This window comes from Bombus huntii, unplaced genomic scaffold (assembly GCF_024542735.1).
Source record: "Bombus huntii isolate Logan2020A unplaced genomic scaffold, iyBomHunt1.1 ctg00000110.1, whole genome shotgun sequence".
Taxonomy (NCBI): Eukaryota; Metazoa; Arthropoda; class Insecta; order Hymenoptera; family Apidae; genus Bombus; species Bombus huntii.
Window position 1 is genome coordinate 179,042 of NW_026099363.1, and position 27,610 is coordinate 206,651.

General features: G+C 36.7%; 1 protein-coding gene and 1 long non-coding RNA gene across 3 annotated transcripts in view; both read left to right on the top strand.

The window, feature by feature from the left end:
• Positions 1-27,610, top strand: part of LOC126877002 (venom serine protease Bi-VSP-like) — a 164,793-nt gene that overhangs the window by 132,686 nt on the left and 4,497 nt on the right. The window lies entirely within an intron of this gene.
• LOC126877010 (uncharacterized) lies at positions 21,057-22,029 on the top strand. Of its 2 annotated transcripts, none has more exons than XR_007694677.1 (3): positions 21,057-21,414; positions 21,511-21,765; positions 21,837-22,029. It is a non-coding gene; the product is annotated as an uncharacterized LOC126877010 (long non-coding RNA). The 2 variants fall into 2 exon arrangements; XR_007694676.1 differs by having other exon boundaries at positions 21,057-21,329.

Genomic DNA, 27,610 nt, shown 5'->3' on the forward strand with positions numbered 1-27,610 from the left:
GCACAAATTGCAGCACAATGAAAGTTTCGGAGCGATGAATACGATCGTATTAAACTAAATAATTTTCAAAAGTGAAATTACACTGAAACGTATATCGATGATATTTGTCATTTCTACGATCTGTTTCGCTTGATCGTGCTTCTTTTCTGATGTAAATTCAATTTATAATACGAACTAAGTTTCCTTTATTATTATTAGTCCTGCGTCTTTTTAATTCGTCACTTCTTTTATTTCAGAACAATGACGGGCTCCAAGATGCTGTTCGGATGTTTGGCGTTAATTGCTTTTCTGCATCCATTAGTTCACGTTTGTACTTCGAGTAGTACAGCTCAAGGTTTGTACTTCGAGTTGTCTTTTTCCATGCACTTCAAATTCCAATACGATCTGGTCACGTGGCCTTCGTACAATTTCGAAATTTTACCTGTTTGGTAATCGTCAATGAAAAAAGAAGTTATGCGTGACCTCAACACATTGAAACAATTTTTATGATTTTTTATTTGCCGGTTGGTCAGCAAGTTAATGGAAAAATTTCACTTAACTATTCGCGTTAATCTCTTCGGTTTAACTTTTGGGAAATGCTTCGTTAGCTTCGGGAATATTCCAACGATTCGTTTTACGTACAAAATAAGCATGATAAATATTACATCACGGTAATGTAATATCGGAATATATTAAAGGTGTAATTTTGTTCGATTAATTATAATTTATTAATAATGGATTGAAAATACAGATATTAGTTAGACAGAGAAACGATGTTTGATTAACAGGAAAACTAAATGCAACGCTCGTATTTACAACAAATAACTTGACAACTATTTGGTAACTCTCTCTCTCTCTCTCTCTCTCTCTCTCTCTCTCTCTCTCACTAGCAACTCTAACACTCGACAACACTCGCAACTCAATTCTAACGACTCTATGCTTCGACGTCTCGATCAACTCTGATTCTCGCAACACGCACACTTTTCGATTCGCCTTGAATAGCGAAACCGTCCTTCTTCTAACGTTGTCTATTGTTTCCCTCATACCTATGTAAGAACTACCAACTACGTGCCTTTAGTCACGTAGGCACTCTTAAATGTAAACGAACCACAGAAACACGACGTACACGGTTTTTCTATTTTCAGCCGATCTCCAATCAAAGCTATTCTACGATATTACAATCGGCCTTTCCTGACAATCACATCTGCCCTCAGATGTGCTCATCATCGCCGCTCGCACTTACATCACTATCGTCAGCATTCCACCATTTCATGTGATCGGCTGCCGTGGAAGTTGTACGTGGCCCTTCGTGCTCCCCCTCTCGCTGCACTATGCATCGGTCATTTCGCAGGACTTTTATCACCCGATACGGTCCAAGAAACTTCGGATGCAGCTTTAGCCCGGGACCCCTCTGCATCCTCTCGATTGCCACTAGATCTCCCGTCCTGTATGCTGTCGCCTTCTTGCGTCTCCTGTTATACGCCCGCTTGTTTCGGATTTGGATCTCCTCAATCCGTCTCTTTGCGTCCGCACGCAGCTGATCTCGTTCCTCTTGGAACACCGCGGCCTGTTCGTCCTCGATGCTACTGCTCCTCTTTCGCTCTTCCTCTATCTTCCTCTCCGTTGTTTGTTTACCCATTTCACTCTTGTCAGGGGCTTTGATCGTCGTGGCAGCATCGTGACATTTTCGTAGGCTCGGTTCGTACATGGAAGACGTTAACAACTTACCATCTACCGAGACTATGATCTCTTCTTTTTCGAAGGTCTTCACGTTCATCGTGTCCTCGACAATCCCATCGTCGTCCTCGTCATCCACATCCTCTGTATATCGATATTATTGGAGGGATTCCGCACGTGCGACTTCCCTTGTCTTTTCGTTCGCCTTGCATTCACTCTCTTCGAGTCTATCCGAAAACTTGAAACAACCCTCACATCCGCAACGCTATCCTTCTCAGTAAATTCGCAAATATCATCAACAATATCCTGTTGCTGTTGTTTAGCCAGATTCTTCCTCCTCGTGATGTTCGCTAAGTCCTCCTGCTGGCCGCAAGAATCCGACGAGGACACCATCTCGTGGTCCACTTTACCAATCACCACGTGTCTTGCCACTATTCTCCGTTCCTCCGACACTTGCTGCACAGCTGCCCGATACTTCTTCAAAACTTCTGCTAACTCTTCTTTATTTTCTTCCAATTGCGACAGTAGCTCAGTTCGTTCGCGACTAGCTACATTAACACGATCTTCTGCTTCGGAACGTTGCCGCAGTACTTCCTGCAACGAAGCCTGCGTCTCATTCGGTTCTTGCTCCGGTGCCTGTTTCTCTTTAACTGCAACTGCTCTAGCGCATTCTGCATCTTCTAACTGGTTCTTCAGCTGTCGTAAAGCTGCTTTACCCGTCGAGTCACCTTTCGATCTCTCCAGCATCGTTTGAGCGTCTCTTAGCAATGCTTTGGTTCTCTTCAAATCTCTTTTTAGCCTATGTTGCATGTCCTTAACGTGTGACAAATCTATCTCACTCGCCTGTGTCTCTACATCTATCTTGAGGACTTCCGGACACTCATCGGGATTTTCGTCCTTTATTCTACTAATAAAAGATTCTCCCCCTTTTATACTTATTTCAACAGTGTCCAAAAAGTCTGCGCCAATAATAAGCGAATGTTGCATCACTGTGTCTGGAACTACGTGTATGGTTATACAGTACGACTCATTGTCTATAATAATGTTCGTGGAAAATTTCCCGAGCGTAAAATTCCTTCCGGAACCGACACCGCCAAATCCAACGATTTCCCGACTTAATCTGGGCGCTCCGATTTTCACATGCTGATCTGCTCGCATTAGAGTCAGCTCACTACCGGTGTCTATCAACGCGCTCAATTTGAAATTTTCCATCTTAACATCCTTACCACGCCTTGTTTGTAACGACCGAAACACGCTGTAAACTTTTTTTGAGGGCTCACCCAAATTGTCGCAACTTGATGCGATGTGTCCGTACTCCCTACATTTGAAGCAATTGTAGCATCGCGTCTTCCTCGCATCTCCAGATCGACCGGGTTCCTTGTTCCTCTCGGTTTCGGACAGCTTCGCCACCGGCTTTACCCTGTTACTCTTCGGCTCCTCAAATTTCGTCCTCATCTCCATATCTCTTTTTATCGCTTCGTAGCGCCTGAAACGCTCTTTTAATTGCTCGATATTCCTGGCTCCGTATAGCACAGTCTTGTTCGCGACCTCGTCGGGAATGCCTTGAATAATGTAGTCTATCAAGGATTGCGTATCAACCCTTCCTTGTTTTGCAATCCCGCACATGTGATACATATATTGTTGCAGACTCTCATCTGCTTTCTTCTTTCTATGGGATAACTCGCCATGTATCTGTTGGTCGCTTACTACATTTTCAAACTCATTCCTCAACGCCTTTTTTAGCTTTGCCCAGGACTTCGCGCATCGTTTTTGTCGTACGAAGGCCTGAGCGGAGCCTGCGAGTAATTTCTTAGCATAGGCCACCATGTGGGCGTCTGACCAACCCCACACTTCTGCCATTTCCTCGAAGTCTTCCACCCACTGATTTACCCTCAGCAGATCATCCCCGCTGAATTTCTCTAATGAGTCTTCCACGTCTTTAAGACTCAACATCGAACCGACGCATACCTTCTGCTGCTACTCATCGCGGTCCTGATACACCGCTCGCGTGCCTCTCCTGTATTCTCGCGCGCCTTGTTTATCGTCCTCGCCTTCACTTTCGTCGGAGCTCTCTTCTTCCGACGATACATCGTCTCCTTCTAGGGCCGCCTGTAGCCGCGCGCGTAGTTCGGATTTTCTTCCCGTTACCTTCAACCCCAAGCTAACGAGACGCGCTCTCAGCTCTTTCGTCCTCAGCTTCTCGAGGTCTTCCTCTCCCTCTTGACTGCGTTCGGCTCTCTGCTTGCTTCTTAGATCTCGCTGGTTTGTTGGTTCTTCGCCACGCTTCGAATCCTTAGGAGTAGATCGACCAGGTTTGCACGCTCTGTTCAACCTGGCAACCAGCACTGATCTCGCACCGGATATAGGCAGATTCATCTGTGCGAGCTTACTCCTCAGCTCCTCCAGCGTCAAATCCTCTTCACCCGACAATCGTTCGTCTTCAACGTTTGCCATTTTATTCTATTCTTTTCTACTCCCGCAGAAATAGCTCCGTTAAATCGTATCGTTTCTCTGTCTTATTCAATCCCGGACGAGCCCCCACTTGTAATATCGGAATATATTAATAATGGATTGAAAATACAGATATTAGTTAGACAGAGAAACGATGTTTGATTAACAGGAAAACTAAATGCAACGCTCGTATTTACAACAAATAACTTGACAACTATTTGGTAACTCTCTCTCTCTCTCTCTCTCTCTCTCTCTCTCTCTCTCTCTCTCTCACTAGCAACTCTAACACTCGACAACACTCGCAACTCAATTCTAACGACTCTATGCTTCGACGTCTCGATCAACTCTGATTCTCGCAACACGCACACTTTTCGATTCGCCTTGGATAGCGAAACCGTCCTTCTTCTAACGCGTTTTTAATACGCGATGGCGCTATCACTTTCTAAAAGCGTCGTCTTTACATTTCCGATGGCCACGGGCACATCCGACTGCCAGATATACAATGTGTTATAAGAGTATCATTACCATACTTTTCATGAAAAGAGCAATTTTTCTTGATAACTATACTCTGTAACATAGATTGAAGTCGCTGATTTGATCCCTCTGATATCGTTGTCTTATGAGAGTCTCGTCTGGTCTTGATTGGTTCTGTTGACTCTTATCGTTGTGAAAAATCGATTCGTTGTGTACCTTTTTTGTATAGAGAATTATTTTGTGGTAGAATATAATGTTGTAATATTTGTGGTCTTTACTTTACTAATTTTGTCACTGAGCCGCTCTTTGGTTAGTTGAGCGATTCATATTCCGCATATATTCCGTACTTGCTTCGCTTGGTACTTTTATAATTTTCGCAGTTACAATAAAAAATTTAATTCTTAACAGATTAAAGATTTAACCTCTTGCTTTATAGTGTACAATAATTTTTTTTTTTTTTTTTTTTTTTTTGTATAGGTTATGTGATCCATAGTTTGAGTAAGTAGTACATATATATATATATTTAAGATTAATATTTTATCAGTTTCTGTTCGTAACAACATCGAAGTAGTCAATAAGTTTGAAGAGTATAATTAAGGAAGTTATGAAGCAAGAGGTTAAGAACAAATTCTGAAAGAGGTTATGTACAACTCAGTAGTACTGCTTTACATTACTTTGCGAATTACTTTTCAAGCATAAAAATAGTTTAACAGCCACTTATAGTTACTTCCTTACCATTACATTCATTAAATTCGTTTGATTTTGTAAACAAAATAACCACGCTGACCAGTCTCTTATTTAAAATAGAATTATTTTGTCATATATCCAACAGTTTACTTTCTCTTCGCTTTGTCTCGTATTACGACTTTATAACGGTGTTTCTTTAAACTTTAAACGATCGTAATAAATGTATTTACGGACGATGACTGATATCTGGTCTGTCTTAAAGTTGCAACTAATTAGTGCCCCGTTACTTTGGACGTTATGAAATGTTGTATAACCAAAGACTTATCTTCTCTTTTGGTAGTTGCATAAGAGAAGACTGAGCCGTTGAAACGCTCGAATAGATTAGCTGATTCGCTTAACGTATTTTTACTTCCGACGAGCTAAACACAAGAGCAGAAAGCACATAAGGAATAATACAGAAACGTCAAACGTATACAGAAATATATTTCGTAAAAGCATTAGTACGTAACATGTCTTTATAATTCTATTTATGTATAGTAAAATGGCTTGTATCCATTTTCATGAATTATAACTGACATTTCAAAGCATTCATGTAGATATGTAACTCTCGTTAATTAATAATTTAACAATGCGTCATGAAACGTATCATTTTCGTTTCTTCCTTTGTTTCGTTATACACAGGAACGAATTTGTAAATAAAGATGTATAATCAACGATAACATATGACAGCGAGTATAATAACTGTCAGCAAAGGAAGAGGTCGGTAAAATGATTGTGGTTGATTTCAGTGTATCGGTAAATAAGCTTTGACAGACGTTGCCGGGGGACTCGGTGTCGGTGAAACCGCGTCGATGAAATGATTGTCAGTAATTTAAAGATAACCCAATTTATTGATCTGTCTCCCCTTCATGGCGTTGTACGTCTCTCTATAAAACATATTCTACCTCGGAGGGCTGAAAAATTTAACTTGGTCTCACTGGACTGGACTGTAAGTAAGAAAATTGAAATGCAAAATCCACGTGTGAGCGCAACGGTTTAGATGGAAAGTTCGATAGGACAATTATGTATATTAGCCTGAAAGAAAGCTCGTGGCTTCGCACGCAACACGTAATTTCCCTCTCTGAAATAATCCTATTACAACGATACGATTTAAAATTTTCCTTAACAGACCTCGCAATGTAATTCTTCATCTACAATTTTTTATTCGGCCTGAAACAAGAGACTTTCGAAGCCTTATAGAGTCTCGCGAATCTAAAAGTCAGGTTTCAACGTATTTTCGCGTCTTATTCTATAATACTGAAGACATTAAAGGTGTTAACGATTATTGTCTCACTATGTACGTACATCAAACGAGTACTTACGTAAGAGACGAATGGAAATGGAAACAGCCGAGAATAATTGAAGATAATTTGAATACGTTCCAGGCTATAATACAATTTCTCGTGAACCGTAATTGATTCGCAGAAGGGAATTGCTGCTTCTCACGACTAGCAAAGTGTTTCGCAAAAAAAGAAAAAAAAGAAAAATGGTATCGGAAGGATAGAAAAAAAGCGGTGGCCTACATCAAGCAATCTTCATGCCGATAATGCATTTATTATTCAGTTCGTTCATTTTCTATCGCGTAACAGACACTGGGATAACTGACAGAACGAGCGTATAAATCTTGCATCTCTCAACCTGACTTCTCCCAATTCGCATACTTCCATCCTTCGTATAAGTGACAATGAATCAGAAGAGTTTCATAGCAATATTGAACAACATACAGTCAACTACAACACCATTAGATACATCCACCATACAGTCAACTACAACACCATTAGATAACAGCAATACAATAGATTATAATTTTCTACGTGTCATTGATTCATCATCATCATTTTCCATTTTTTTAGCATATGTAAAAACGTATCTGACGTAATCTTACCTCGCTCTTTGAGTAAAAAAATCCATTCAAATGAAACAAAGGGAAAAGAAATAAGAAAACAAACACTCACATATGAATCTTCATTACATAACTGTATGTACTCCTCGAGGTATAATTACTCAGACACGTTACAGCGTACCTTCTTCGTTCCCTGATGGCTGATGTTGATCGTTGACGTTTATAATGAAAGAATTTCGTCAACGGCGCCATCTGGATCCTTGTTGAAAAATTAAAATAGCCGCAACAGCACCATTAAGCTCATCACCCAGAGTAGCTCTTGTTGCTGAGTCGTGGAGGAATTCTTATCATCAACGACATAAACTATACCAGTTCTGGTAACGTTCTTCAGATGGTCCAGGCACTCGAACTCGCAATATCGCTCTCCAACACGGAATTTCTTGCATGTCTGTAGTAAAAAGAAATCGATCAATTGTACAGATCAATCGTCACTCGACTGCTCGAGAATTCAGATCATCCAGAGAATAGAATAGAGACGTGGAAAAATGTAGTGCGATCATCGCAGTGGGAGGAAATAGGGGGATAGGGACCAAATGAATGAACGAGATGTTAAGGACAACTGACGATAAGTTCTTCTTTTGTCGGGAATTGCATGTTTGTGAATGGTTTGTGGGTGGTTAGGTGGAGAGAATTGAAGAGTTTGGAGGTGACTGGAAGAGTGTTTTGGGCAAGGTAGATTGCAGAATGGTTGCGGTAGCATTGTGTTAATTATGGGTTTGTACATGTAATCTTTGTATGTATCACTACATACAACCTAACGTATATTTTTAATAATACATCAGAGTTTTAGTTATTTCATAGCTATGAATTTTATACTCTATAATCTTGACGTTTTATTTCACAGAAGCGTTTGAATATCCATAAAAATTAAATGAACCAATGTATTCATTATCTTATAGAGAAGATATATTATTTTTAATTATGTTCCAATTATTTATCATGATCCTGATTTCCTTATTCTGAAAATTTGAAAGGAAGTTTTGTAGTTTGATACTTTCAGCGACAAAGGGTCAATATTGCTTTAGTATATTTCGTCACATATACATGTATATCTATATGTCGGAGATGAAAGGACACCGGAACCTTTGGATAGCCCCGCAACATTGCAATCTAAAGTCTACTATAACTGTAACTAAACTATTGTAGTTATTCAATCCGATTGTAATTGTTCGAGATTAGTGACGGTGAGCTTTGGCTCGAGGTGACAGTCTGTCGCCCAACGTAGCCGCGGTCAAGGGATGAACGCTTTGCCTAACAAAGGTATGGAGTAATTCTATAGCTCTCCTTAAAAGAAATATTCGTGGCGACACGCGACAGTAAACATTCCCACGGTTTCTGTCCCGTGGCTCGCCACACGCAGACCCTATTCTTCGAGTAAGATGATTGCCAGATGTCGATGCGTCTCCGCAGTACATGTTCGGCTAGCCCGAGGGCCCGTTATAAATCTTAAGGTTTAGTTAACTAAAGTCCTTCAAACAGACAAACAGTCTTTGTCCCAACTACGGGAAGATAGGGGAGACATATTTTTCAACGAGCGACGTCTCCCACTAGCAACTTTCCCTCGAGGGCGGCTACCATCTTTTTCTAACCACCGATATGGAGATTGACCAATTAGCAGCAACGTCAATTTCCCTTACTTCCTAAACGAAGGCTTTCCTCGACGAATCCGATGATCTCGTGTCCTTAGACACACCCCATTATAGTTTTCCTCTGTGGCATCATCGGGACGGGACGGGCATTCTTTTACGCGCTCCCGTCGACCAAAGAGTAACGTCTTTACGCTCAGCAATTATTTTTACGAATCAGACTTAGATTCAGCGAGAACGCCCATCTGTCATCCCGTTGGCCGCGGATTCGTTATCGAACCGGAGACCATTGTCACTAGTGTCGCGGACGTCTCACCGCCGTGGTAGATTGTCAAACCTGTGTTATTCATACCTGTGTCAATAAATCGTATCTTCGTTACACCGCAACGATGGCTACCTTCAATGAAGACTCCTCAAACACCGACAACCCTATCCCCAATGTCATTCCGACATATATATCCACCGAAAATGCGCTCTTGTAGACAAACGCTCGATTCGCGTCATAGCTTTTAAAGCTTGTCGCATCTCAATCCGTTGGAAAAAGTTTTTCCTGTAGCATATTTTATTTTTACGAACCAACAAGGTCTTTGTTTATTTCCTTCTGCTTTTGCTCCAATTTCCCCATTGTTTTTTCAAGGATAGTATTTCAGAGCCACTAGTCAAGTTTATTGTAACAATAAACGTACGTTTCGGAAACATTTTGTGCTGTGAAACAGAATACACTAAAGTTTGAAGGTCACATCGATTTTCGAAAGTTTATAAATGGAGGTGTATGACAGTATCACCAGCTGTTGCTGTCCAAGTAACTCCAACATCGAAATACTACAACGATTCCAATCGAAAACGCTAAGAGCCTTAATAGACGCACCTTGGTATGTTACCAACGAAACCATCCATCGCGACCTCAAGATACCTACAGTCAAAGAGGAAATAGCAAAATATAGCGACAGATATAGCAAAAGAGTCAACAAACACCGAAACCCCCTAATCACTGGACTACTCGATACGACGGACCAGATTCGATTTCTTTTTACTACAGACATGCAAAAAATTTCGTCTTGTCTTACTTCCTCAACAACTTTTAGATCTGATAGAAAAAAGAAACATACGAAGTAATAAGTAATGCTTACTAATAAATTCAACAAATACAGAGGAAGATGGCTAAATCGATAAATTAACGAGACTAAAAATTAATTACATCATGGATCTCTCGCTTTTAATTTTAAGCTGTAAATTACCGATATCGGTGACTGCCATATTCTCTTGAGTTTCCAAATCGTAAAGAATCTTTCCCCAGGGATTGGTCAACTGTGTATGTCCCCATGCGACGTAACTTGCTTAAGGAACACGAGCCGGTGATATGCAGGCAACGTATAATTGATTATCATTCGCTCTGAAACGCTGAAGTAATGACCAGTGCAGTGGTCCAGTGGTCATATTGAATGCCGCTGGATATATCAGCATTTGGCAACCTAACCCAGAGAAGCAGGAAATATGAAGCCACCGAATACCAATTAACTTCGTAGTTGCACGGTTCACATTCCATCATTTCTGAATATGCGAGGACAGTCCTCTTATTGTGCTTTTAATTCTTTTATTTGTTTCATTTTCAGCAAATATACTGGTTTTTTAAATTAAGCTTCTTTTTATACAGAGTTACAGATTATATTAATTTTATATAGAATATATTTAAGAAAGATATTTAATTTTTTGCTAGTTAAGTATTGATCGATTAAGTTACTGTACCTTTGTTCCGATAAATGCGTGCCATTTCCTCGAATCTAATATCATAGCAAATGCCAATACCTATTTTGCAGCCCTTCACATCGAACGTCGTTAGGGAGTTACCAGGACTGAGTGAATCACTCTCTCGAAAAGTAATCTTATTAGGAATGTCGATGTCGAATAGATGTACCTAATAACATAAAAATGTAGTCGCTAATTCTATTGCTGCAACTTTTGTAATTTAATATCAAAGTTACCAACTCCTAAACTTTAATTATTTTTTATTTAATAACTGACAGCGTTTTTATCACTTTCTTTTATTAAAAAATCCTATCATTTAATAATGTTTAAAAAGGAGAAAAAATAAGTATAATAATATTTTAAGTATGTGAAAAATTTATACAACACAAACACATTACAACAAAAATGGGCGTTTCCCGTATCATAACGTATTTTATAAACCGTAAATTATAGAATTGGTTATAGTATACGTATGTACATATGTATATTCCTAAATTATTCCTAGATAGAGTCACTTTCTTCACCCCAATATTTTCAAATTCAAAGCCATAAAGGAATATATTACTTACCTTTCGGTGTTTTGCTATCAAAGTTCCATCGGGACCCCAAATAGTACAGGTATTGTACAATTTAGCGCCCTCTATTTCAGGCATCGTACCACCAACTACATAGATGTTGTTTTCTTTAGCTGCGTTCGATGAAGCAACGCTCGTTTCACCATCAGGAATACTCTCGGCGTATTTTGGAAAGTACTCTGCATTGCAATATTTCAATTAATGAAGAATAACTGTCTTTTGTTCCAACCATAAATTAAATTGAAATGTTTGTCAGTTTTTTATTTTTTAAATTATTAAAATAACTAAGTTTTATATTTCGACTTAATTAAATATGCAATTACTTAGCTAATAGTATATATAATAAATTGTTTCTACAGGTTCAAAATGAAAAATGAATATTTAGAAATATTTAATTACGACAATGCTATTTGTGTTAGCATCAGTGGCTTGTTACTCAACGACTTTGCTAGTACTTTTTGAAACATAAAGTTAGTTTTCAATTAACACTTATACTAGAGGCGGAATTATAAATGCAAAATAATTGATAATACTAATTTATAAGTACCTAATTATTAGTATCTTAAAAAATATATTTATACAAAAATCACGATAATCATGAAAATGGGGAAATCCTATATTCTCGAATCAATTCACAATTTATTTTGTATATTAATTAGATTCCGCGCTCATCAGTACGTACTCACTGGCGACATCGAGAAAATGTATCGGCAATTCCTCGTACGACCAGAGGATCGGAAATATCAAAGGATATTATGGCGCAGCGCGAGTGGAGAAACAGAAACATATGAGCTTAAACATATGAGCTTAACACCGTAATACTCTTATCATAGAAATAGAAGCAGTCCTCAATTCATATAGATATACATGTATATGTGACGAAATATACTAAAGCAATATTGACCCTTTGTCGCTGAAAGTATCAAACTACAAAACTTCCTTTCAAATTTTCAGAATAAGGAAATCAGGATCATGATAAATAATTGGAACATAATTAAAAATAATATATCTTCTCTATAAGATAATGAATACATTGGTTCATTTAATTTTTATGGATATTCAAACGCTTCTGTGAAATAAAACGTCAAGATTATAGAGTATAAAATTCATAGCTATGAAATAACTAAAACTCTGATGTATTATTAAAAATATACGTTAGGTTGTATGTAGTGATACATACAAAGATTACATGTACAAACCCATAATTAACACAATGCTACCGCAACCATTCTGCAATCTACCTTGCCCAAAACACTCTTCCAGTCACCTCCAAACTCTTCAATTCTCTCCACCTAACCACCCACAAACCATTCACAAACATGCAATTCCCGACAAAAGAAGAACTTATCGTCAGTTGTCCTTAACATCTCGTTCATTCATTTGGTCCCTATCCCCCTATTTCCTCCCACTGCGATGATCGCACTACATTTTTCCACGTCTCTATTCTATTCTCTGGATGATCTGAATTCTCGAGCAGTCGAGTGACGATTGATCTGTACAATTGATCGATTTCTTTTTACTACAGACATGCAAAAAATTTCGTCTTGGAAAGCGATGTTGCGAGTTCGAATGCCTGGACCATCTGAAGAACGTTACCGGAACTGGTAAAGTTTATGTCGTTGATGATAATAATTCCTCCACGACTCAGCAACAAAAGCTACTCTGGGTGATGAGCTTAATGGTGCTGTTGCGGCTAGTTTAATTTTTCAACAGGGATCCAGATGGCGCCGTTGACGAAATTCTTTCACTATAAACGTCAACGATCAACATCAGCCATCAGGGAACGAAGAAGGTACGCTGTAACGTGTCTGAGTAATTATACCTCGAGGAGTACATACAGTTATGTAATGAAGATTCGTATGTGAGTGTTTGTTTTCTTATTTCTTTTCCCTTTGTTTCATTTGAATGGATTTTTGTACTCAAAGAGCGAGGTAAGATTACGTCAGATACGTTTTTACATATGCTAAAAAAATGGAAAATGATGATGATGAATCAATGACACGTAGAAAATAATAATCTATTGTATTGCTGTTATCTAATGGTGTTGTAGTTGACTGTATGGTGGATGTATCTAATGGTGCTGTAGTTGACTGTATGTTGTTCAATATTGCTATGAAGCTCTTCTGATTTATTGTCACTTATACGAAGGATGGAAGTATACGAAATTGATAAAATTATTAATAATATTTACGAAGAGAAAGTAAACTGTTGGATATATGACAAAATAATTCTATTTTAAATAAGAGGCTGGTCAGCGTGGTTATTTAGTTTACATAATCAAACGAATTTAATGAATGTAATGGTAAGGAAGTAACTATAAGTGGCTGTTAAACTATTTTTATGCTTGAAAAGTAATTCGCAAAGTAATGTAAAGCAGTACTACTGAGTTGTACATAACCTCTTTCAGAATTTGTTCTTAACCTCTTGCTTCATAGCTTCCTTAATTATACTCCTCAAACTTATTGACTACTTCGATGTTGTTACGAACAGAAACTGATAAAATATTAATCTTAAATATAGATTGAAATGAAAGCTTGTCACGTAAATGTGTGTGTGTGTGTGTGTGTGTGTGTGTGTGTGTGTGTGTGTGTGTGTGTGTGTGTGTGTGTGTGTGTGTGTGTGTGTGTGTGTGTGTGTGTGTGTGTGTGTGTGTGTGTGTGTGTGTGTGTGTGTGTGTGTGTGTGTGTGTGTGTGTGTGTGTGTGTGTGTGTGTGTGTGTGTGTGTGTGTGTGTGTGTGTGTGTGTGTGTGTGTGTGTGTGTGTGTGTGTGTGTGTGTGTGTGTGTGTGTGTGTGTGTGTGTGTGTGTGTGTGTGTGTGTGTGTGTGTGTGTGTGTGTGTGTGTGTGTGTGTGTGTGTGTGTGTGTGTGTGTGTGTGTGTGTGTGTGTGTGTGTGTGTGTGTGTGTGTGTGTGTGTGTGTGTGTGTGTGTGTGTGTGTGTGTGTGTGTGTGTGTGTGTGTGTGTGTGTGTGTGTGTGTGTGTGTGTGTGTGTGTGTGTGTGTGTGTACTGCTTACTCAAACTATGGATCACATAACCTATACAAAAAAAAAAAAAAAAAATTATTGTACACTATAAAGCAAGAGGTTAAATCTTTAATCTGTTAAGAAATTTTTTATTGTAACTGCGAAAATTATAAAAGTACCAAGCGAAGCAAGTACGGAATATAGGGATATAGGAAGCGATGGGGAACAGCAAGTAACTCCAACATCGAAATACTACAACGATTCCAATCGAAAACGCTAAGAGCCTTAATAGACGCACCTTGGTATGTTACCAACGAAACCATCCATCGCGACCTCAAGATACCTACAGTCAAAGAGGAAATAGCAAAATATAGCGACAGATATAGCAAAAGAGTCAAGAAACACCGAAACCCCCTAATCACTGGACTACTCGATACGACGGACCAGATTCGCAGGCTGAAGAGGCACTACCCGCTAGACCTAAACGTTAGATTCATTTAATTATCCAAATTAAGCTAATGCACTTACTTATAATACTTATAAATTATACCTATCTATAATAAGTATTAACTTATTGTAAATAAACAGCCATGTCACTGCGCCACGCCAGAAAAATTACTGAAAATTCTCAACGCGAGAATTGATTGTAATTCCAACAAATAAATAAAAAAAAAAAAAAAAGCTGTTGCTGTCCCCAAGCGCCAAAATACGTTCTGACTACTATTTTATGTATCTCACAGAAGTATGTCTTCATTCATCATCTCCCATGCCATCCACCAACGTGTTCTTAACATGTTATCTCCTAGTAAAATATTGATATTGAGTCAGATATCCAACTGAATAATCTTTTCGGTGTCTACTATAAGACATTTAAAACCAAGGCTCGTACACACGTGTGCTTATACGTCAGATGTAATACTTAACACGAAACCTGCTTATATTAATATTAAATTTATGCATAGTAGGATGTTCGACCTTTGTAAAAATGAAATTATAATACATACAGTTTCACCGTGGAAAAGTGAATCTTTCTAGCATGTCCACGCAAATGCAGCGGAGGGGAGGACTGTGCATGCACCAAACAACTTTACGTTCGTAATTTTTCACACAAATGTACAACTGTAGGGAAATAATTATCTCTGATTTTTCGGATGTTAGGAATCGACAATATCGCATAACGGAATGCTGTGTTCTACGTATTCTATTTTTGTTACGAAAGTGGTACAAACGAAGTCCACGTAAGAATAGTACAACAAAATCGGTTGAGGTTAGGTTATCGTGCAGATATCGCGGCTTTTGCATTGGAAATCACGCAACTGCCAGTCTCGTCGTTCCTTGTAAACGAAAGAAAGGTATTGTAATCGGTCGGAATTAACATAAAACTCGTCGCATGCGACCATATGGCCTGAATGTTGAATAAACGAGAGTAGAGCGCGAGCTATGTGATTCTAACCGTTTAGGCGGAAACTAATGATTGTAACCCGAGCCGAGATATATGCCAATATTACTTTGCTCGACAAAGCGTATAAGATGAGGAGAGAATCGCGATAAGGTAGAACAAGAGACAGATATTCTCTACGTAAAGCAAGTCTGTCAACTAGATTGAAATCCTATAGCTATAACTACAGTGAATCCATATTCTGGCGAATTGTCTTTTCACAAATGAAGCTTCTGAAGAACGGAATTGATACAATAACTACTGTTCATTCATAACTACTGTTGTAAGAATCTATATATTTGTCTATCTATATCTATATATATCGATCTATATATATTTGTCAGAATGTCATTTTATCAAAAAACCCATCCTCTGTAATCATAGTTTAACGAAGCATAATTAATAGAAGAGGTAGAGCGTTAAGTGGAGATGATTTAATCACAGTTAAGTAGATAAATCTCTATATTAGTCTCTTTAATTAAAATGTCCTACGTTTTATTTGCGTCATTTTTTTTCTTCATCCAATTTAAAATGTTTAAATAACAATAGCCTATACAATATAATTTTATGTAAAAAAATTGATTATACCATGTTTATTACAGATATTTAACATTTTTGTGTACATACAAAATTTAGATTATACCTCGCTTGAGAACAAAAATTCTATTTGTTTTCCTAACATGTACTAATAATTATTGATCAAACTAGAAAAAGCTGGAGGAGATTACTTAGGAAGATTACTTAGCATCTTATATTCCTGGCAAGAGAAAATGAAAAATTCGTTTCTTCTCTTTGCTTCCCTGTTCCTTCTTTCCTCCTTTTTCCCTTTTTACATCGCGTTGTTTTACATCGCAATTTACATTTATTTGTAAAGTTTGAATCTTCTCGATATTGAAGATGTTGAAGCTGCAAGTATGTATTTCATTTTAATCCATTCGAGACCGAGATTTAATTGTAAGACGATACCTAGGTGTCGCTACGATTTGAATGTTTAGTTAGAATGATTCTGTGTTTTACTCTCTCCAGGGTATCCTTTTCATACTTTGATTTTAAATCGATGACAATCTTAAATAGTATGCCTCATATTTTTAAAATATAAAATTATATACTATGTTATTCTATAATGTATTATGTACAGTCATATATATATATATATATATATAATAATTCTATATTGAAAAAAATATGAAATTAACATGATATATACATTACTACATAAGTTATATATAAAATATGTATACTATACCCTTGCCTACTGACTGATATGAATTTCTTTCGGTCTCGAATGCGTTAAAAGAGAGCGCAAAGAAGGCGAAATTACTTATTGTAATTAGTAAAACGACCTGAGAGGCAGACAGATACAAGAAAGAAGGAATATTATATTAGCGGCATTATCATGTTTTTGCTCTCTTTAAGTCTTTCATCGAGACAGACAATCTACAGGTATTAATCGACCAATTTCTCCAAGCTGATAACTTCGAATTGATGTTTATATATAAGAAGTGTTATGTGTTAATCTGTCTAAATGTTTAAAAGGTGTTATAAATTAAATGTTGTTAAACGATACGTAATTGCCTTTTGATCGTAAATTTTACTATCAAGGGGTCTTTTATGTATGCGTAATCATTGTGAATTATAACAATTTATGTGATCGATATTAAAGGTGTTTAAAAGCATGTAGTTTTTTTCTATATTACTATTCTCCTATATTATTATCCTATATTATTATAGCATTCCTATATTATTATAATATCCAATTACATGTTGATACACAAAATATACAGATTATTATTTATAACGTTTTGGTTTTCTTAATTGAGTCATTCATTTAGTACAAATGATAAGAAATTAGTAATAATTCACAAAAAAAGGATATCGTAGTAGAAATATTATAAAAAAACATTTTCTGTTTTAGTGTAGAGTTACTCCTTCTTACAGACAGTGTCGTACAAATCTGTACGTCTCTGAGAAAATGTAGGTATCTGAGCCCTTACTTCCTCAACAACTTTTAGATCTGATAGAAAAAAGAAACATACGAAGTAATAAGTAATGCTTACTAATAAATTCAACAAATACAGAGGAAGATGGCTAAATCGATAAATTAACGAGACTAAAAATTAATTACATCATGGATCTCTCGCTTTTAATTTTAAGCTGTAAATTACCGATATCGGTGACTGCCATATTCTCTTGAGTTTCCAAATCGTAAAGAATCTTTCCCCAGGGATTGGTCAACTGTGTATGTCCCCATGCGACGTAACTTGCTTAAGGAACACGAGCCGGTGATATGCAGGCAACGTATAATTGATTATCATTCGCTCTGAAACGCTGAAGTAATGACCAGTGCAGTGGTCCAGTGGTCATATTGAATGCCGCTGGATATATCAGCATTTGGCAACCTAACCCAGAGAAGCAGGAAATATGAAGCCACCGAATACCAATTAACTTCGTAGTTGCACGGTTCACATTCCATCATTTCTGAATATGCGAGGACAGTCCTCTTATTGTGCTTTTAATTCTTTTATTTGTTTCATTTTCAGCAAATATACTGGTTTTTTAAATTAAGCTTCTTTTTATACAGAGTTACAGATTATATTAATTTTATATAGAATATATTTAAGAAAGATATTTAATTTTTTGCTAGTTAAGTATTGATCGATTAAGTTACTGTACCTTTGTTCCGATAAATGCGTGCCATTTCCTCGAATCTAATATCATAGCAAATGCCAATACCTATTTTGCAGCCCTTCACATCGAACGTCGTTAGGGAGTTACCAGGACTGAGTGAATCACTCTCTCGAAAAGTAATCTTATTAGGAATGTCGATGTCGAATAGATGTACCTAATAACATAAAAATGTGGTCGCTAATTCTATTGCTGCAACTTTTGTAATTTAATATCAAAGTTACCAACTCCTAAACTTTAATTATTTTTTATTTAATAACTGACAGCGTTTTTATCACTTTCTTTTATTAAAAAATCCTATCATTTAATAATGTTTAAAAAGGAGAAAAAATAAGTATAATAATATTTTAAGTATGTGAAAAATTTATACAACACAAACACATTACAACAAAAATGGGCGTTTCCCGTATCATAACGTATTTTATAAACCGTAAATTATAGAATTGGTTATAGTATACGTATGTACATATGTATATTCCTAAATTATTCCTAGATAGAGTCACTTTCTTCGCCCCAATATTTTCAAATTCAAAGCCATAAAGGAATATATTACTTACCTTTCGGTGTTTTGCTATCAAAGTTCCATCGGGACCCCAAATAGTACAGGTATTGTACAATTTATCGCCCCCTATTTCAGGCATCGTACCACCAACTACATAGATGTTGTTTTCTTTAGCTGCGTTCGATGAAGCAACGCTCGTTTCACCATCAGGAATACTCTCGGCGTATTTTGGAAAGTACTCTGCATTGCAATATTTCAATTAATGAAAAATAACTGTCTTTTGTTCCAACCATAAATTAAATTGAAATGTTTGTCAGTTTTTTATTTTTTAAATTATTAAAATAACTAAGTTTTATATTTCGACTTAATTAAATATGCAATTACTTAGCTAATAGTATATATAATAAATTGTTTCTACAGGTTCAAAATGAAAAATGAATATTTAGAAATATTTAATTACGACAATGCTATTTGTGTTAGCATCAGTGGCTTGTTACTCAACGACTTTGCTAGTACTTTTTCAAACATAAAGTTAGTTTTCAATTAACACTTATACTAGAGGCGGAATTATAAATGCAAAATAATTGATAATACTAATTTATAAGTACCTAATTATTAGTATCTTAAAAAATATATTTATACAAAAATCACGATAATCATGAAAATGGGGAAATCCTATATTCTCGAATCAATTCACAATTTATTTTGCATATTAATTAGATTCCGCGCTCATCAGTACGTACTCACTGGCGACATCGAGAAAATGTATCGGCAATTCCTCGTACGACCAGAGGATCGGAAATATCAAAGGATATTATGGCGCAGCGCGAGTGGAGAAACAGAAACATATGAGCTTAACACCGTAATACTCTTATCATAGAAATAGAAGCAGTCCTCAATTCCCGCCCTCTAACTTCTATCTCCACCGATCCAAATGATCTCCTAGCCCTCACTCCCGGACATTTCCTCATTGGCGATTCATTAATGTGCTTACGTGATCGAGATTTCAGGGACATTCCATCGAACCGACTCTCCAAATGGCAGCATATCCAACAGCTTAAACAACATTTTTGGAACCGCTGGCATAAGGAGTATTTGAACGAGCTAACCAACCGCAATAAATGGAGCAAGGGTGGACACAGCATCCAAAAGGGCACAATCGTCATCCTCAGAGAGGACAACGTTCCCTCCATGCATTGGCCTCTGGGCCGAGTTATCAAGATTCATCCAGGCGCCGATGGTGTCATCCGGACAGCTACAGTTCAGACGGCAAAGAGCATTTTGGATCGGGGCGTCAAAAGGCTTGTCCCACTGCCAATTCAACCCGATCTCGAGAAACCCGAACAACTAGCCACCGAGACGAAATAAGATGGGAACTTCAACCACACCTCCCTAGTTTGATCGGTACCCTCTCAACGGGGGGAGAATGTTACGCCATGCGGCTTACCATAGGTCATATTCTTAACTATCGATCGCGGCACTATAATGTCGCAGACGGATCGTCGTGTCTGCCCGGCAAACAAACATTGTAGTGGCAAGCGCATGGTTCATTAAGCAGGGCGACTTCCAGAAACGTCGACTCGTGGCCCGTATTTTACCTCGCGTAAAAGAATGTGGCGTGATCCGAACGTAGTGGGGGTCGCCTTCCAGAAAAAACGAAAAAAATCGAAAGGCGTTCAGAACTTTTCGAGATGTCGAACCGTCAACACATGTGGTATGTCGCGCATTACTTATCAACCAAAACGCAGTTACATTTTTTTTGTTCCATTTATATCTTTCTAGTTAATAAGTTGTTGAAATAAACATTAATTTATTTGTGTTAATTCTGTGGAATTTCGTTGAACTACCCTTATTATCATAATCGAAATAAGGGGATCGATCAGTTCGTGGCGTCGATTATTTAATCGTAACGGGAACTTACAACTCTCGTTGACGTGCTATCTCGCGATCGCGTCTCTCCGCGAACGGTCGAAACAAAATGATTCACTAAAAACTGTCCTGAATTCCTAAGAATTTATTTACCGCAAAACTGACAAAGTGTTTATTTAAAACATGAGGTTGAAGGTAGTCCTTTTCTTTCATTTCATTCATTTTCATTTTCTTTCTTAAGTATGGCTAACACAATATCTAATCAATTAAAATTTTATATTTTCACGTGAAAAGTTTCTTTAGATAATTATTATCAACATGATGACTAACTCTTACGGATTAATACGTGTCTGTAGGGCAATCCGGTGGACTTGATCGGCCTTTTACTTCGAAAGTTGAGTAATCGGTGTCGCTTTCTTACGCATCTTTGAACTGTATAAATGTTTTAAAATTGTTTGATCCAGAATGTACCACACCGGACAATCAAGAAGGCAGGTGCCTTGACTACAGAAAATGTAAACCTCTGCAAGAAATATGGCAGATACAGTACCGTACAGCCACCGATTTTTATAGACGATCAGTGTGCAGATACCAGGGCAATGTTACGATCGTTTGCTGTCCGAACGATCCAAACAAAGAGAAGAGAGAAATTTTAATAAAAACTGTGTATAAGTATAAGGCTTTGCGACCACCATACTGTGGTTTTAGCAACGTCTCTCATACCAGGGTGGTCGATGGTAAACCAGCTGAACTTGGTACGTTTTATGTCTTTCTTTCCGATTAATAATAAGCCATTTACTGCAAAGAATGAACTTTAAAGGCATTAAACAGCACATCAATGTACATTTCAATTAGACTAAATAATAATGCTATGATTTTATCGGTAGTAACTTTACTTATTAACTTGAATTATTTCTTTCTTTTACTTCATGTTAGGAAGAGTATCTTTTTGCTTGAAATAAAAAATTGATATAGGAGTAATAATATGGATAGAGATCAAAAACTGTTAGGGCAGAAATTACACGTTTGAACTTTATAGTTCAGTATAGTTCAAATAGAAATTATATAGAATTATTTAATAATTTGTATTCCACTGGAATAAAAATTTAATTTCTGTCTTTATCAAATCTCTATTTCAGAGTATTTGTACGTATGTACTTATCGTCTGCTGTATGATCGAATATCGAATAGGTAATAATCGTTGTTACCCGTTATGTGAGAACAAATTATGTATATTCACAACTATGACTATTGCATTTTAGGCGCTTGGCCATGGATCGCTGCATTAGGTTTTCGTAATCCCCGAAACCCAGACAAACCACTATGGAAGTGCGGAGGTTCCCTGATATCGGCTAGGCATGTTTTGACCGCAGCACATTGTGCACATATGGATGGAATAGAAAACATACACAATCATAATATTGCCATTCTTAGATTGGTGGAGGAGGTGCCATTTTCGAGTAAGTCCTCAAATATATATATATATATATGCTATTGAGTATTACTGAAGTATCATATCCTGAAATTTCTTACTGTACACATATATTGTGTCATAAAGCGTGTATAATTCTTTCTCATACTTTTGGTCATTCGTTTCCTGCATTTTCATTTATTTTTTTATTTTTCAGGGTACGTATATCCCATTTGTACGAAAGAGCCCCTACGAAAGAGCAACTTCGTCGGCTATAACCCCCTTGTTGCTGGATCGGGAGCATTAAGATATAGTAAGTGATATCAATTTTATAATAAAATTAAATAGTTCCAGTCTTAAATATCTTTCTTATTTTCTTCGTAGGACGACCACGACGTAATGCATTAATGGAAGTACAAATGCCAGTGATTAAGAACGCCGAATGCAAAATAGCTTATTCCAAATTTCCTAATGCACCTGATATCACTGATGGTATAATATGCGCCGAACATGCTCAGGGTGGAGAGGATTCTTGTACGGTAATTAAGTTACAGAGTTACTACAAACTATACGGTATCTGAAGACACGTCGATTCGAATTAACATCAAATCGACGTCTTAAACATTAAAAATAATAGATAAACACAATTTAATAGTTTTGCCCACTTCTCACACCTCGTTATGGTATTTAATCTAATTTCCTTCTAATCTTAGTTTTGCTCAAAATACATATAACATGTACGTTATAAATTGGAGTATTTCAATACACAAATCAATAGAAGATTATTACTGTATATAAGTATAATTTCAATACAATTCGATCGATATATTTCAGTATCTTTGATTAAAAATTTAACGATCCTTTCAGGCTGACCGCGGCGGACCACTGCTGATACAACATGAATTAACCTCGTATTTAATAGGTATTGTGTCTTATGCTTATAAGTACGGCACAGCTGGGTATCCCAGCGTTTACACTAGGGTCACATCGTACCTTGACTTCATTCTCCAAGCGATGCAATAATATGATATTACTGTTCCATAAATATCATTGTGTAAAAAACGTAAAGTTGGATTTTCTTATTGTGTTTTCGTATTTTATAAACCGTAAATTATAGAATTGGTTATAGTATACGTATGTACATATGTATATTCCTAAATTATTCCTAGATAGAGTCACTTTCTTCACCCCAATATTTTCAAATTCAAAGCCATAAAGGAATATATTACTTACCTTTCGGTGTTTTGCTATCAAAGTTCCATCGGGACCCCAAATAGTACAGGTATTGTACAATTTAGCGCCCTCTATTTCAGGCATCGTACCACCAACTACATAGATGTTGTTTTCTTTAGCTGCGTTCGATGAAGCAACGCTCGTTTCACCATCAGGAATACTCTCGGCGTATTTTGGAAAGTACTCTGCATTGCAATATTTCAATTAATGAAGAATAACTGTCTTTTGTTCCAACCATAAATTAAATTGAAATGTTTGTCAGTTTTTTATTTTTTAAATTATTAAAATAACTAAGTTTTATATTTCGACTTAATTAAATATGCAATTACTTAGCTAATAGTATATATAATAAATTGTTTCTACAGGTTCAAAATGAAAAATGAATATTTAGAAATATTTAATTACGACAATGCTATTTGTGTTAGCATCAGTGGCTTGTTACTCAACGACTTTGCTAGTACTTTTTGAAACATAAAGTTAGTTTTCAATTAACACTTATACTAGAGGCGGAATTATAAATGCAAAATAATTGATAATACTAATTTATAAGTACCTAATTATTAGTATCTTAAAAAATATATTTATACAAAAATCACGATAATCATGAAAATGGGGAAATCCTATATTCTCGAATCAATTCACAATTTATTTTGTATATTAATTAGATTCCGCGCTCATCAGTACGTACTCACTGGCGACATCGAGAAAATGTATCGGCAATTCCTCGTACGACCAGAGGATCGGAAATATCAAAGGATATTATGGCGCAGCGCGAGTGGAGAAACAGAAACATATGAGCTTAACACCGTAATACTCTTATCATAGAAATAGAAGCAGTCCTCAATTCATATAGATATACATGTATATGTGACGAAATATACTAAAGCAATATTGACCCTTTGTCGCTGAAAGTATCAAACTACAAAACTTCCTTTCAAATTTTCAGAATAAGGAAATCAGGATCATGATAAATAATTGGAACATAATTAAAAATAATATATCTTCTCTATAAGATAATGAATACATTGGTTCATTTAATTTTTATGGATATTCAAACGCTTCTGTGAAATAAAACGTCAAGATTATAGAGTATAAAATTCATAGCTATGAAATAACTAAAACTCTGATGTATTATTAAAAATATACGTTAGGTTGTATGTAGTGATACATACAAAGATTACATGTACAAACCCATAATTAACACAATGCTACCGCAACCATTCTGCAATCTACCTTGCCCAAAACACTCTTCCAGTCACCTCCAAACTCTTCAATTCTCTCCACCTAACCACCCACAAACCATTCACAAACATGCAATTCCCGACAAAAGAAGAAGTTATCGTCAGTTGTCCTTAACATCTCGTTCATTCATTTGGTCCCTATCCCCCTATTTCCTCCCACTGCGATGATCGCACTACATTTTTCCACGTCTCTATTCTATTCTCTGGATGATCTGAATTCTCGAGCAGTCGAGTGACGATTGATCTGTACAATTGATCGATTTCTTTTTACTACAGACATGCAAAAAATTTCGTCTTGGAAAGCGATGTTGCGAGTTCGAATGCCTGGACCATCTGAAGAACGTTACCGGAACTGGTAAAGTTTATGTCGTTGATGATAATAATTCCTCCACGACTCAGCAACAAAAGCTACTCTGGGTGATGAGCTTAATGGTGCTGTTGCGGCTAGTTTAATTTTTCAACAGGGATCCAGATGGCGCCGTTGACGAAATTCTTTCACTATAAACGTCAACGATCAACATCAGCCATCAGGGAACGAAGAAGGTACGCTGTAACGTGTCTGAGTAATTATACCTCGAGGAGTACATACAGTTATGTAATGAAGATTCGTATGTGAGTGTTTGTTTTCTTATTTCTTTTCCCTTTGTTTCATTTGAATGGATTTTTGTACTCAAAGAGCGAGGTAAGATTACGTCAGATACGTTTTTACATATGCTAAAAAAATGGAAAATGATGATGATGAATCAATGACACGTAGAAAATAATAATCTATTGTATTGCTGTTATCTAATGGTGTTGTAGTTGACTGTATGGTGGATGTATCTAATGGTGCTGTAGTTGACTGTATGTTGTTCAATATTGCTATGAAGCTCTTCTGATTTATTGTCACTTATACGAAGGATGGAAGTATACGAAATTGATAAAATTATTAATAATATTTACGAAGAGAAAGTAAACTGTTGGATATATGACAAAATAATTCTATTTTAAATAAGAGGCTGGTCAGCGTGGTTATTTAGTTTACATAATCAAACGAATTTAATGAATGTAATGGTAAGGAAGTAACTATAAGTGGCTGTTAAACTATTTTTATGCTTGAAAAGTAATTCGCAAAGTAATGTAAAGCAGTACTACTGAGTTGTACATAACCTCTTTCAGAATTTGTTCTTAACCTCTTGCTTCATAGCTTCCTTAATTATACTCCTCAAACTTATTGACTACTTCGATGTTGTTACGAACAGAAACTGATAAAATATTAATCTTAAATATAGATTGAAATGAAAGCTTGTCACGTAAATGTGTGTGTGTGTGTGTGTGTGTGTGTGTGTGTGTGTGTGTGTGTGTGTGTGTGTGTGTGTGTGTGTGTGTGTGTGTGTGTGTGTGTGTGTGTGTGTGTGTGTGTGTGTGTGTGTGTGTGTGTGTGTGTGTGTGTGTACTGCTTACTCAAACTATGGATCACATAACCTATACAAAAAAAAAAAAAAAAAATTATTGTACACTATAAAGCAAGAGGTTAAATCTTTAATCTGTTAAGAATTAAATTTTTTATTGTAACTGCGAAAATTATAAAAGTACCAAGCGAAGCAAGTACGGAATATAGGGATATAGGAAGCGATGGGGAACAGCAAGTAACTCCAACATCGAAATACTACAACGATTCCAATCGAAAACGCTAAGAGCCTTAATAGACGCACCTTGGTATGTTACCAACGAAACCATCCATCGCGACCTCAAGATACCTACAGTCAAAGAGGAAATAGCAAAATATAGCGACAGATATAGCAAAAGAGTCAAGAAACACCGAAACCCCCTAATCACTGGACTACTCGATACGACGGACCAGATTCGCAGGCTGAAGAGGCACTACCCGCTAGACCTAAACGTTAGATTCATTTAATTATCCAAATTAAGCTAATGCACTTACTTATAATACTTATAAATTATACCTATCTATAATAAGTATTAACTTATTGTAAATAAACAGCCATGTCACTGCGCCACGCCAGAAAAATTACTGAAAATTCTCAACGCGAGAATTGATTGTAATTCCAACAAATAAATAAAAAAAAAAAAAAAAGCTGTTGCTGTCCCCAAGCGCCAAAATACGTTCTGACTACTATTTTATGTATCTCACAGAAGTATGTCTTCATTCATCATCTCCCATGCCATCCACCAACGTGTTCTTAACATGTTATCTCCTAGTAAAATATTGATATTGAGTCAGATATCCAACTGAATAATCTTTTCGGTGTCTACTATAAGACATTTAAAACCAAGGCTCGTACACACGTGTGCTTATACGTCAGATGTAATACTTAACACGAAACCTGCTTATATTAATATTAAATTTATGCATAGTAGGATGTTCGACCTTTGTAAAAATGAAATTATAATACATACAGTTTCACCGTGGAAAAGTGAATCTTTCTAGCATGTCCACGCAAATGCAGCGGAGGGGAGGACTGTGCATGCACCAAACAACTTTACGTTCGTAATTTTTCACACAAATGTACAACTGTAGGGAAATAATTATCTCTGATTTTTCGGATGTTAGGAATCGACAATATCGCATAACGGAATGCTGTGTTCTACGTATTCTATTTTTGTTACGAAAGTGGTACAAACGAAGTCCACGTAAGAATAGTACAACAAAATCGGTTGAGGTTAGGTTATCGTGCAGATATCGCGGCTTTTGCATTGGAAATCACGCAACTGCCAGTCTCGTCGTTCCTTGTAAACGAAAGAAAGGTATTGTAATCGGTCGGAATTAACATAAAACTCGTCGCATGCGACCATATGGCCTGAATGTTGAATAAACGAGAGTAGAGCGCGAGCTATGTGATTCTAACCGTTTAGGCGGAAACTAATGATTGTAACCCGAGCCGAGATATATGCCAATATTACTTTGCTCGACAAAGCGTATAAGATGAGGAGAGAATCGCGATAAGGTAGAACAAGAGACAGATATTCTCTACGTAAAGCAAGTCTGTCAACTAGATTGAAATCCTATAGCTATAACTACAGTGAATCCATATTCTGGCGAATTGTCTTTTCACAAATGAAGCTTCTGAAGAACGGAATTGATACAATAACTACTGTTCATTCATAACTACTGTTGTAAGAATCTATATATTTGTCTATCTATATCTAT